Genomic DNA, 14,831 nt, shown 5'->3' with positions numbered 1-14,831 from the left:
AACCATGTCTGCTGCACAGAGCACACATTTGGCCCAAGCTGGAATCCTGCAGCTGCTGCTACATCTGTGGTTGGGCGCCACCAGCTCCTACCTCACTGCTGCACCACAGAAAACCCAGAGCGAAGCAGCAGTAAGGGCAATTGATGATGCAGCGCTCACCGATTCACTCCACTTGCTCGCTCACCGGCGGTAAGTCGCTTCCTTACTACTCTGCTATCGCTACTGCCACGGTTGTTGTTCCCGTGAACATCGCTCGTTGATTCTTCCACTCGAGTTGAGGTCTCGACCCACATTGTGTTCAACCACCACACTGCGGGTCACAACAACTCTTTCCCACCCATCCACCCACTCACTCACCCACTCACCCACTCCGGAATCCCCTCTCATAATCTCTTTCCCCGAGCTCTTACAATAACCTTGATAAATTCAACAAACGTGTTACACTCTTATCCATTACAACTTTGATAACAGGGCTGTTCATTGCTGGCCACTTAACGTTTTGGGGCAGGTGCCCAGCAAACTTCCACACATTCACACACACGCACCCCCTCCTTCCCTTTCCCGTCTTCTACACGAGCGAGCGAGAGAACGCTGGCCGGTATGCGCACCTGCGGGCACTGGCTGATGACGCACGCCGGTGTTTCTCATTAAACTGCTCCCACGTTAGCTGCCCCCTGCCGCCCTGTTGTGTTTTTTTAGGGGGTGGGGGGGGGTTCGGGGTTTTTTCCCCGATTTTCCTGCCCTAGCTGCAGTCTCGGGGTGTCGCGCTCGGGCCCCGGCTACGCGGAGCGGCAGAGACGTTCGTACAGACGGCCGCTCGCTCCTCCGGCCGCGTGGCAGTGGCGTGGGACGGTCGAGTGAGCGGTGCGGGCGGTGCAACCGCACTCCAGGATCCACGATGGGCTTCGTCTCTGTTTATGTGCGTGTTGTCTCTCTCTCTCGTCCCGTTTGTCCAGGTCTGCCTCTCTGTTCCGCCGTGTCTCTGCGTCTATGTGGGGGTGCCCCTGTTTCTTTATGTGGCTGCCGAGTGCTACCCGGGGCCCACGGGCCGGATAGGCCAGGATGCCGGGCTACCATCGGAGTGGGGGAGAGGCCCCACTGCATTCCTTGCACCGGGGCCCATGCCAAGCACACGACACCACTGCCACAGACTCGCATAGCGATCCACAGACTCGCATAGCGATCCACAGACTCGCACAGAGCCACAGACTCGCACAGACTGAGCTGTAATTAAACGAGGTTCTCAAGTATAACCAGCTAATAATGGTCCCGGTCGCCAATGACTCTGTTTCAAATCCACGCAGACCAGCGACACGGTCATTCTGTCGTGCGTGCAGGTCGTAGATTTGCACAGTGGCCCCATCCCAACGACGCTACTCCGTCGACCGAGGGGGCCACACCTTCACGGGCTAACAGTGGGGTTTGTGAGCGGCACCCATCCATTGCTGACCGCAAGTGTAATCGGCGTTCACGTCAGGTCAAGTTCCGCGATGGTGTTGGGGGGGGGGTGGCGGATTATTCATGGCGCTGTGGAGCTGCGCCTAAAATTCTGTCAGTGCAGGTGACGCATCGAGATGCGATGTGAGCCGATCTTGCCGGTGCGATCAGAGAGATGCGAGGAGGCGGTGGGAGAGAGGAAGATGATGGGGAGATGCATGAGAGATGAGGCAAGACGCGGCAATAAAACCCACCTCTTCCACATTCATGCAAACGACGGGGTGAGCGCAGGTATCTGATCTGCCCTACGTGGGGAGAGGGGGGTTGAGGGGTGCATGGCGGTCATCTCCCCCCCCCATGTCCTCCAAGGGAACGGAGAGGGAGGTGGGGGTTGGAACTGTTTCCAGCCCTCAGACTGGCTGGGTCAGTCAAGCAGGGGGTGCTCTTATGTAAGTCCTTACGTAACTGCCTCTGCAATAATAATGCATGATCTGCCTCCATCGCATTAAAGTACTGTATACAGAAGCACTGCGTGTGGCTACTATACAACCAACACAAGGTCGTGCACTGTCGCAGCACAGAGAACAACGCTCCTGGTGCAACAACATCGACGATTGCGCTCTCTGCCCAGTTCCTCTGTCCCGAGGATTCCTCCATTTCTCCCCCCTCTCTCTGCACTGTGCCTCCCTCTGTATTCCAAGCCTCGTCGCGTTGGCAAGCGTCGCGTTGGCAAGCGTCGAGTGCCAAAGTTGTCCATGTTTTGTTCCCCACACACGCATTCGCGAGGGCCTCAGGGTCAGGGCTCTGATTCAACATTCACCATGACCTCCCCAGAGAGCTCCCCCCACTACGTGCAGGTGCCAACTGCGCACCCAACACCATCTCGTCGAGACAGAGCTGGCTGGTGTTGGCGGGGCATGTGGGGATAGTTCTGTGGGATAGACGACCTCCTACAGACAGACTGTTGGGCCAAGTGCAGTTGCGGAGGGCCTACGAAGGTCGGCACGGCACGCACGGGGCGGTGCGGTCCGCATCACACCAGCAGTCTCTTCCACACAGTGGCTTCTCGGGGCCCAGCGAAAGAGGAGTCTGTTTAAGAAACTGGCACCATTTGTTTCACCTGCTGCGCCCATGCCAACCATGCTGCACTGGGCTTCTGAGGTTGTCTATAGATGCCACAAGAGACACGGGGCTTCCGAAGATTACGAGGCGGACACCACAGCACAATTGTTGGAGGGCAGGTGGGGGAGGCTTCCGACGATTTCTATTCTTGGGCAAGGCTGCGGTGGTGCAAGTTGTCCCGATGCCAACATCTTTCTCACTCAGACCAATTGCTATCCGCGTATCTTAGTGTTGCTCGCTCAGTCGGGCGTCTTCCGCTTCGTGTGCATTGAGCGCGCGTCTGTCTTGATAACGCTGTGCCGCCCCAACCTTCCGGTGTGACACACAGCAACCATGCCATTTTGTCTCAGTATTAGGGTTCTGCCACCCGCAGGCAATGCCGACGATATCTGATGTTGAATGAGCAGTCTCATTGCCTTGGGGTGGGTGAGAGGGGGGGGAATTAAAAAAATACCCTCATAACAATGTATAATGTACGTTTAGATTTGAAGTTTTCGTGACTTCAGGGATCCATACTCTTTGGTTCTTTCGGTAAAGTCACGTAGGTATAAAATAAAATTAATTAAATCAGTGATTTAATTTATTTGATTAATGTACGTGTTTGGAATGTAAACTTGTTATCAACATAGAATTACAAATATTAATTAAATTCTAGATTTAGTTTTTCGTCTAAATCACACACGCTTCTGCCTAGGTGGATAAAAAGCCACTGTGTTAATTACTCAGCCATTACGTTGCTCCGTTGGCGAGATGGTTGGCAGTGCAAGGGCTCAAGAGTAAACGTTTAACCCCGATGCTGATTTTGTGGCTTTCGCATTTGACTTTCTGACTCAATGTATTGAATATTATAATGTAACTAGCCTTTTTCCCGTCCAAGGACGGATGTATTTCAGTAAATCTGAAACTTGCAAGCGAAAAGCAGACCGCGACGTGATATTCATTGCATCAATTCGTGTGCAATTTGTAAGGGCGCGGTGACACAGACCTATTTCATTTTAAGGTTCTAATCCCTTGTTCATCACGACGTCTTTTTACTTCGATGTCTCAATAGCGTGACGGAGACCACCGTGACGCGAGGGTTCTGCCTTTGTCGTGAGGGTTGTGAGTTGACGCCGAGGAGGGGGGAGGAGGCGCCTTGCCCCCCCATGTGGAGTGACGTCAGCCGCTAATTATTATGAAGGGGGGGGGGGGTGTTCATTTGGAAGACGTCACCTTATGATTATTAATGAGGGGGGCTGTTCGATGTGGAGTGACGTCACCTGCTCATTATTATTAATGAGGGGCGGCTGGTCAACGTGGAGTGACGTCACGAGCGTTGCACACAGACATTCTTGGCTCATTATTGTTGGTAATAATAATGAAGGGGTGTCCATTTGGAGGACGTCACATGCTCATGATTATTAATGAGGGGGGCTGTTCGATGTGGAGTGACGTCACTTGCGCATGATTATTAGTGAGGGGGGGGGAGTACTCCATATTGAGTGACGTCACCCGCTCATGATTATTAATGAGGGGTGGGGGGTGTCCATTTGGAGGACGTCACCTGCTCATGAATATTAATTAGGGGAATCTTGACTTAAAGCTTTCGTGACTGCAGGAATTCATATTCTTTGGGTCTTTCGGTAAAGTCATGTGGAGTAACGTCATGAGCGTTAAGGACAGATATTCCTGGGTGATTATAGTCGGTAATAGCCACCAGTGGGCACGTTGAACCCCTCGGTGTGAGTCCGTGTGATGTTTGATCTCGGGATCACTCTGTCAAGGTTTCCAACCACAGTGGTGACGGTGATTTCGTGCATCTGTGTGGGTTTTTTATTTAATCAGCATCGTTTCAGGTGAGGCCATTTCCCTCGCAAACCGAACCTCTGGAAGAGCTCCTCGTCGCGGAACCATCTGTCGATCACGTGACCCACCGCGTCTGATAACCCACTTACGCAACTTGTGTCGCCACCGCAAGGATCACGTGACTCGCTGTCACCCACAATGCTTTGCCAGTTGCTCTCCAAATGTTCACATGAGAGGCAGCGTTTCCCACTTACGTAATGTGTAGTGACATCGCAGGATGTCAACGTGTAGTGCCGGCCTGAGAGAGGGCACGGCGTGCGGTGTAATAACATCGCGGATCCCACAAGGGTGCGGGTGTAGTACCGGCCCTAGAGGGGCCCGGCGAGCGCTGATTGATAGCGCTGGATGGCACCACGCTTAGCGTGCAGTGACAGCCTTAAAGGACAGGGTGTGTGAGTACTGGCCTAGGGATGATGTTACTAAAGGCCATGGCACTCTGGTTGACCCGGGAGGACACGTGACCAGTTAAGTCTACAAAGGGGCCCCCAAGTGGGGGCTAGGGGTGGTCACGTGGTCAGGACCAAGATCCTTCCCGAGGTTTCTAGAAGGTGCTCGTGGCCAAGGGCGGAGCCAGCCACGCCGCAGAGAATATAACCTGGGTCCCGAGAGGGACCAGGTTTGTTGTTCATCCTGGAAGAAACCCTTCGTCTACGTTGTCCGTTCAATGAGTCTCCAACACGTGGACCTGGACCCAAGCTGTTGGTCCCGGTCCGTAGTAGCAGTTACGTTGTAATTAGTGTAGTTAGCCTGGTGGTCACCACCATAGGTTATTATTCTGTTAAGGGGAAAGTTACCCTGTGTTGGAGTTAAATACACGTGTTGCCTCCAAGTCCACGTCTGCGACTCAGTTGAACTCACTACATATGTAAATATGCAGTTTTTTTTCAAACAACGTGTAGAGTAGTATGGAGACATGACGTCATATGCGCTGTGAGGTGAGGTGACGTCATGTCACCTGGGGGTACTTAAGGGGGGCCCCGTGACAAAAGCGGGGTCGCTGTGGGAGCCCGGGATAGAGAGGGTTTGAAGAGATAGCCAGGGGTAAGGCTGGGAGAAGTCTGCAAGAGCCAGCTAGGTTCATGTGGGGCTGTGCTCTCCTCGGTCGGGCGGTGTTTGTTAAGCCCCGTCCCGACTCGAGTGAGAGAGCCAGAGATAGCTGGGCTAGCAGCAGATAGAGCCAGAGATAGCTGGGCTAGCAGCAGATAGAGTCCGAGCTCCCCGTGAAGGACCCAGTGTAGGGGCACCTACATCTGGTCCAGTTATTCTCCCTTGTGTTAATAAACCGGCGCAAGCCCTTACCTGGAAACCTGCCTCCGAGTCGTCATTCACCACTCAACAAGCAAGTCCACGTCTGCGACTCAGTTGAACTCACTACATATGTAAATATGCAGTTTTTTTCAAACAATATATGAATTAATGTTACATTTAAAATCCGGACCAATTCCACATGTTTGAGATCGTTAATGATATCTGCGAGGCGTATTAAAGTTATCAAGTATTACATAACACTTCCACAAAGGCACGTACGGATTCGAGACATCCACAAGGAGTGGCGGTGAACAGATTACAATCGGCAGCTTTACACAGTCGTGTGGAGTGAGCAGTAGATAGAGTGTGGGGGGTTGGAGCCCCTTCCAGGGAAACGAAGAAGAGGAATAAGTTATCATCAGCCAGCACGTGACGGCGGATGGAAGGAGAGACGTGAATTTGATCCCAAAAGAAAACTTGAGCAAAGTGTCTGCTCCACCATGGAAAATCGGGCTGTCCTGTCCCGGGGGGGGGGGGGGGTTAGGGCGCGTTCTTAGCAGAAACGAGCACGAGGCTTCCGAGGAAGTCTTACGCGGAGGCCACTGCACGGCGCACGGAGCTTCTGAGCATTTCTACACAGAGGGCAGACGTCCACAAATGCCAGGCTTGGCATCAACTGGCCAGATACGACACTAATCACTTCTGCAAATACGGAGAAAAACCACAACGGCTCCCTCTGTCCATTCCGAGGCCACCTGGGGCCCCAGGTTGCCAGGTGTCTTGACCTCATCTCCAAGTGACCAGGGTTGCCATCTCAGTGGCACAACAAAACCGGAACACATCTTGGGAAGAAGGCTATCTCACAATACCGCAACTGATACACAAAATGTACTTTTAATGTCCTGGAAAGAGACGCAGATTTGACAGGACAGCTAACGCCCCGTGACGTCGAACTGGGCGTAAACCTGACCCCTGACCCGCCCCGCTGACACGGTCGCCACTGGGTCACCTCTGTGATTCCTGAAGCCTGCACAATCACCCAAGTGCCGGCCGGCTTTAGCCAGAGACCTACATTGGCGCAGGCCCCGAACCTCGCCATATCAATGAACATATCACTGTAACGCAAGCACCAGCAGTTATCCTCTTCTAACCTTCATCGTGACCGTGACTGTAACTGGAGCCCTCGCCACCAAAACCGACCCGAACTATCACTTTGACTCCAGGACGGGGGCCCTGGGTGAGGAATGAGAGCCCAGGGTCGCCCCCCCTCCTCCCCTGCGCTGCTGGCACGGCTGTGAGAGCGGTCGCCGTGCCCCGCACACACGCGGCAGCGAAGCCGTAAACAAGTGCAGCAGCACACCATCACCAGCATCAGCATCATCATCACAACTATTGCAAGTCATCATTGCCATCACTATAACCATCGCAACCTGCATCATCACAAGTGATCACGACCATCACCGCCACGACCTCAGCATCGCCACAACTATCACCAACATCACCACACATGGGGCAGCGGCGAGTCAAGTAAACACGCGCAGTGGCACCGGACCCACCATCACCAATGGCGGATCGAGAAACTTTCCATGGGGGAAGGGGCGGGGGGGCGGGAGAGCGGGAAACCCGACATGTCACTTTTTAAAGAGGGGAGCATCACCCTCCCCTCGGATCTGCCACGAATCATCACCATCATCACCGCCCATCAAGAACTCCCTCCTCTACTGGCTTCCCACCATCACCAGCAGGGCCAGCTACATCATCTCCTGCCTCCACTCCCTCCTCCACTCGCTTCCCACCATCACCAGCAGGGTCAGCTACATCATCTCCTGCCTCCACTCCCTCCTCCACTCGCTTCCCACCATCACCAGCAGGGTCAGCTACATCATCTCCTGCCTCCACTCCCTCCTCCACTCGCTTCCCACCATCACCAGCAGGGTCAGCTACATCATCTCCTGCCTCCACTCCCTCCTCCACTCGCTTCCCACCATCACCAGCAGGGCCAGCTACATCATCTCCTGCCTCCACTCCCTCCTCCACTCGCTTCCCACCATCACCAGCAGGGTCAGCTACATCATCTCCTGCCTCCACTCCCTCCTCCACTCGCTTCCCACCATCACCAGCAGGACCAGCTACATCATCTCCTGCCTCCACTCCCTCCTCTACTCGCTTCCCACCATCACCAGCAGGACCAGCTACATCATCTCCTGCCTCCACTCCCTCCTCCACTCGCTTCCCACCATCACCAGCAGGGCCAGCTACATGATCTCCTGCCTCCACTCCCTCCTCCACTCGCTTCCCACCATCACCAGCAGGGCCAGCTACATCATCTCCTGCCTCCACTCCCTCCTCTACTCGCTTCCCACCATCACCAGCAGGACCAGCTACATCATCTCCTGCCTCCACTCCCTCCTCCACTCGCTTCCCACCATCACCAGCAGGGCCAGCTACATCATCTCCTGCCTCCACTCCCTCCTCTACTCGCTTCCCACCATCACCAGCAGGGCCAGCTACATCATCTCCTGCCTCCACTCCCTCCTCCACTCGCTTCCCACCATCACCAGCAGGACCAGCTACATCATCTCCTGCCTCCACTCCCTCCTCCACTCGCTTCCCACCATCACCAGCAGGGCCAGATACATCATCTCCTGCCTCCACTCCCTCCTCCACTCGCTTCCCACCATCACCAGCAGGACCAGCTACATCATCTCCTGCCTCCACTCCCTCCTCCACTCGCTTCCCACCATCACCAGCAGGGCCAGCTACATCATCTCCTGTCTCCACTCCCTCCTCCACTCGCTTCCCACCATCACCAGCAGGACCAGCTACATCATCTCCTGCCTCCACTCCCTCCTCCACTGACTTCCCTCCATCACCAGCAGGGCCAGCTACATCATCTCCTGTCTCCACTCCCTCCTCCACTCGCTTCCCACCATCACCAGCAGGGCCAGCTACATCATCTCCTGTCTCCACTCCCTCCTCCACTCGCTTCCCACCATCACCAGCAGGGCCAGCTACATCATCTCCTGTCTCCACTCCCTCCTCCACTCGCTTCCCACCATCACCAGCAGGACCAGCTACATCATCTCCTGCCTCCACTCCCTCCTCCACTGACTTCCCTCCATCACCAGCAGGGCCAGCTACATCATCTCCTGTCTCCACTCCCTCCTCCACTGACTTCCCTCCATCACCAGCAGGACCAGCTACATCATCTCCTGTCTCCACTCCCTCCTCCACTCGCTTCCCACCATCACCAGCAGGGCCAGCTACATCATCTCCAGCCTCCACTCCCTCCTCCACTGACTTCCCTCCATCACCAGCAGGGCCAGCTACATCATCTCCTGTCTCCACTCCCTCCTCCACTGACTTCCCTCCATCACCAGCAGGGCCAGCTACATCATCTCCTGTCTCCACTCCCTCCTCCACTGACTTCCCTCCATCACCAGCAGGACCAGCTACATCATCTCCTGTCTCCACTCCCTCCTCCACTCGCTTCCCACCATCACCAGCAGGGCCAGCTACATCATCTCCTGTCTCCACTCCCTCCTCCACTCGCTTCCCACCATCACCAGCAGGACCAGCTACATCATCTCCTGCCTCCACTCCCTCCTCCACTGACTTCCCTCCATCACCAGCAGGGCCAGCTACATCATCTCCTGTCTCCACTCCCTCCTCCACTGACTTCCCTCCATCACCAGCAGGACCAGCTACATCATCTCCTGTCTCCACTCCCTCCTCCACTCGCTTCCCACCATCACCAGCAGGGCCAGCTACATCATCTCCAGCCTCCACTCCCTCCTCCACTGACTTCCCTCCATCACCAGCAGGGCCAGCTACATCATCTCCTGTCTCCACTCCCTCCTCCACTGACTTCCCTCCATCACCAGCAGGGCCAGCTACATCATCTCCTGTCTCCACTCCCTCCTCCACTGACTTCCCTCCATCACCAGCAGGACCAGCTACATCATCTCCTGTCTCCACTCCCTCCTCCACTCGCTTCCCACCATCACCAGCAGGGCCAGCTACATCATCTCCTGTCTCCACTCCCTCCTCCACTGACTTCCCTCCATCACCAGCAGGACCAGCTACATCATCTCCAGCCTCCACTCCCTCCTCCACTGGCTTCCCACCATCACCTGCCTCCACTCCCTCCTCCACTCGCTTCCCACCATCACCAGCAGGACCAGCTACATCATCTCCTGCCTCCACTCCCTCCTCCACTGGCTTCCCACCATCACCAGCAGGGCCAGCTACATCATCTCCTGCCTCCACTCCCTCCTCCTGTGAAATCGCAGCAGCAGTAGTGGCGTTCAATGAGCACAGACTCTTATTTAGAGAAGACACTTCGAAAGCAGCCCGACATATATACCCTGGCTTTCGAATGACACTGAACTTGGCTCCACACCCCAGACATTGTGCACATTATTCAACACCATCACCACCAAAAACAAAAATATCTCCCGTATAGTCTTAACAGACTTTTACGGCAAGTGGCTTTAGCGAACACCTATGAAGGCACATGAGGGGGTAGGTGGCCAGCACCACGCTCGGCCACCTTTGTCTCCCCAGTACTGATGTTTATCCACCACACCAGGTACTCAAGGCTGAGTCGACCTAGGGGAGCGAGTATCAAGCTCCGGTCCACTGGTTCGTAGCGCAGTGTTAGAACCACCGCACCACCGCTTTCCACCATCATCATCACGAGACCCTTGGGTTTGCCACCCGAAGCCACCAGTGGTATTAACAGCATTATGTAATCACAATTAGATATGTATTTAATAAGCGACGTCTTTGGAAAGTTGTTTGATCTGGGTTGGCAACGTGACGCCATTGCCAGTGTGTGATGGTGATAAAGGTGTCAATTATGTAATTGAGACGCCATGCAGTGACGTCTTGCAGCAGATGTCAGCAACAACAAATTACGTAACGGGAAGGTAACAAGCACGCGACGCCATTAGCAAACGTCGTGACGTCACGATCAAACGAAAACTAACGCCGACGAATGACGTCATTATCAAGTAAATGTCCACGCGGTGACGTCACATGGGGGGGGGCAGCGGTGACGTCACGTGGGGGGGGGAGCTGCTCGCGCGCCGCACGACCAACCCGCGGGTGCCGCTGGCGATCGGCGCGAGTGACGTCACCTCCCGGGCCCCCCCCCCCCAGTGCAACTCCAATGTGTAAACATCGCCACTCGGGAGACAAAGGCGGCCGGGCGTGGTTCTGGCCAACACCACCTCCCTCGTGAACCGTGTTAGCTTCCATCGGTGCCCGCTGCCCGCTCCAACAGTCTGCTGAGGGCTATATATGGGGGTGGGGGTGCGTGGTATGTCCACCATTGTCACGACGCGAGACCCCCCCCCATCCCTCCCCGATCCCCCCGTATCCTTGAGTCCGTCTTTGTGGTCACCTGCCTGGACACAGCCCCTTGCCAGTCCACCGCTGGATGAAGGACTGCGCCCCACGCGCGGTCACCGCTGGCCACCGTCCGCGGCGGGCAGTGTTTGTTCGTGAAGCACGTGGCCGGGCACCGCGCCACCGCTCTCACCGACGACACCCGTCATCACACAGTCGGGGGGGGGCTGCTGTGACCCTCGTTAGGAGCGGTTGTGAGACGTGGACGAGAGGCGGCAGTAATAACGTGGGTGGCCCGTGGCCGCTATTCCTGTGTGAATGCATCAGCACCCATAGCAAGCACACGACTCGCGTGCACACCTACCACTGGCACACACGCACACGCGTATTCTACACCGCACTGTTTATAGTTACGGCTTAATTTCTCATGTTCCGGGTCTGCGGGTAGGTCGCCAGGTAGCCACCACTATTTCCAGATGTATACTTGATGTGGTGTGCCGCATGTGGATATAGACATTTTCCGGGCAGCCGATCAACACATAACCGGCTTAAATTAACTCCTTAACTACAACCAGACCGGCACAGATCGCTTATTCTGTACATTACGTGTGCCACACACACACTATGTCTTCTATATTATGTTGTGTTCACCATTATAGAGACCACATACATATCCTATGCATTATATGGGTCAACACATACCCTGCGCATTATGTGGGTCAACACATATCCTATTGTTGTATATGGGTCAAGCACACAACCTACGTGGCTCCTTGAGCCACGGGGTGTGCATGGGGCCCATTCACCTGGGTGCCCCCCCCCCATCGCGCACACACACACCCTGCCCCCATCACACACACACACACACCCTGCCCCCATCACACACACACCCTGCTCCCATCACACACACACCCTGCTCCCATCACACACACACACACACCCTGCTCCCATCACACACACACCCTGCTCCCATCACACACACACACCCTGCTCCCATCACACACACACCCTGCTCCCATCACACACACACCCTGCTCCCATCACACACACACCCTGCTCCCATCACACACACACACACCCTGCTCCCATCACACACACACCCTGCTCCCATCACACACACACCCTGCTCCCATCACACACACACACCCTGCTCCCATCACACACACACCCTGCTCCCATCACACACACACCCTGCTCCCATCACAAACACACACACCCTGCCCCCATCACACACACACACACACACCCTGCTCCCATCACACACACACCCTGCTCCCATCACACACACACCCTGCTCCCATCACACACACACCCTGCTCCCATCACACACACACACCCTGCTCCCATCACACACACACCCTGCTCCCATCACACACACACCCTGCTCCCATCACACACACACCCTGCTCCCATCACACACACACCCTGCTCCCATCACAAACACACACACCCTGCCCCCATCACACACACACACACACCCTGCTCCCATCACACACACACCCTGCTCCCATCACACACACACACCCTGCTCCCATCACACACACACACCCTGCTCCCATCACACACACACACCCTGCTCCCATCACACACACACACACACACCCTGCTCCCATCACACACACACACACCCTGCTCCCATCACACACACACACACCCTGCTCCCATCACACACACACCCTGCTCCCATCATACACACACACCCTGCTCCCATCACACACACACCCTGCTCCCATCACACACACACCCTGCTCCCATCACACACACACCCTACTCCCATCACACACACACCCTGCTCCCATCACACACACACCCTGCTCCCATCACACACACACACCCTGCTCCCATCACACACACACCCTGCTCCCATCACACACACACACCCTGCTCCCATCACACACACACCCTGCTCCCATCACAAACACACCCTGCCCCCATCACACACACACCCTGCCCCCATCACACACACACACCCTGCTCCCATCACACACACACACACACCCTGCTCCCATCACACACACACCCTGCTCCCATCACAAACACACCCTGCCCCCATCACACACACACCCTGCTCCCATCACACACACACACACCCTGCTCCCATCACACACACACACCCTGCTCCCATCACACACACACTCCTGCCCCCATCCCACACACACACACCCTGCTCCCATCACACACATACCCTGCTCCCATCACACACACACACACACTCCTGCTCCCATCACACACACACACACACCCTGCTCCCATCACACACACACCCTGCTCCCATCACACACACACCCTGCTCCCATCACACACACACACACTCCTGCCCCCATCACACACACACACTCCTGCTCCCATCACACACACACCCTGCCCCCATCACATACATACCCTGCTCCCATTACACACACACACTCCTGCTCCCATCACACACACACACCTTGCTCCCATCACACACACACCCTGCTCCCATCACACACACACTCTGCCCCCATCACACACACACACCCTGCCCCCATCACACACACACACACCCTGCTCCCATCACACACACACACCTTGCTCCCATCACACACACAACCTGCTCCCATCACACATACACACACACACTCCTGCTCCCATCACACACACACACACACCCTGCCACCATCACACACACACCCTGCTCCCATCACACACACACCCTGCTCCCATCACACACACACACCCTGCCACCATCACACACACACACCCTGCTCCCATCACACACACACACCCTGCTTCCAACACACACACACACCCTGCTCCCATCACACACACACACATCCTGCTCCCATCACACACACACCCTGCTCCCATCACACACACCCTGCTCCCATCACACACACACACACACACCCTGCTCCCATCACACACACACACACCCTGCTCCCATCACACACACACTGCTCCCATCACACACACACCCTGCCCCCATCACACACACACACACCCTGCTCCCATCACACACACACCCTGCTCCCATCACACACACACACACCCTGCTCCCATCACACACACACACACCCTGCTCCCATCACACACACACACACACACCCTGCTCCCATCACACACATACACACCCTGCTCCCATCACAAACACACCCTGCTCCCATCACAAACACCCTGCCCCCATCACACACACACACACCCTGCCCCCATCACACACACACACACCCTGCTCCCATCACACACACACACACCCTGCTCCCATCACACACACCCTGCTCCCATCACAAACACACCCTGCCCCCATCACACACACACCCTGCTCCCATCACACACACACACCCTGCTCCCATCACACACACACACATCTCAATATCCCCTCCCCCCCAATCTCGCATACACCTGGGCTGCCACTTCAACACACCCGCGAGTATTGTACCCGGGTACTCGACAGCACCGCGTCCACGACGCGCCACGTGGACTCACCTCCCCGGAGTCCCCGCTTCTCGTCTCCTGCGTTTCCCCTGCTGGCTGTCTCCCCGAGCGTTTCCGTGCTCCTCTCGGCACGGCTGCAAGGGGGCGACTGCTGCTGAGCGCGGGGCTGGGACGAGGGAGAGGAGGAGTGGCTCCCCTCCCCGCCCCGCGCGCTCTCTGTTCCTCCTCCTCCCTCTCTCCCTGCCTGCCTCCCTTGCTCCTCCCTCCCTCGATCCCTTCCTCTCCTCCCTGCCCCCCCTCCCTGCTCCCCTCCCCCTCCCTGCCCCCCTCCCTGCCCCCCTCCCTGCCCCCACCCCCTCCCTGCCCCCCTCTCCTCCCTGCCCCCCTCTCCCTCCCTGCCCCCCTCTCCCTCCCTGCACCCCTCCCTGCCCCCC

At 56.2% G+C, this 14,831-nt stretch overlaps 1 protein-coding gene across 4 annotated transcripts in view; it reads right to left on the bottom strand.

The window, feature by feature from the left end:
* The window catches only part of GREB1L (GREB1 like retinoic acid receptor coactivator), an 84,277-nt gene extending 69,680 nt beyond the window's left edge, over nucleotides 1-14,597 (bottom strand). For all 4 annotated transcript variants that reach the window (XM_078862799.1, XM_078862797.1, XM_078862805.1 and 1 more), the window contains exon 1: nucleotides 14,449-14,597. The gene's annotated coding sequence lies outside the window, so the exon portion shown is untranslated. The remainder of the gene's footprint in view (nucleotides 1-14,448) is intronic.
* Between the last annotated feature and the right edge of the window lie 234 nt (nucleotides 14,598-14,831).

Source organism: Lampetra fluviatilis, chromosome 14, assembly GCF_964198595.1.
Source record: "Lampetra fluviatilis chromosome 14, kcLamFluv1.1, whole genome shotgun sequence".
NCBI classification, from domain to species: domain Eukaryota; kingdom Metazoa; phylum Chordata; class Hyperoartia; order Petromyzontiformes; family Petromyzontidae; genus Lampetra; species Lampetra fluviatilis.
The sequence above is the reverse complement of the archived record's forward strand: the minus strand, read 5'-3'. Positions and strand labels throughout refer to the sequence as shown.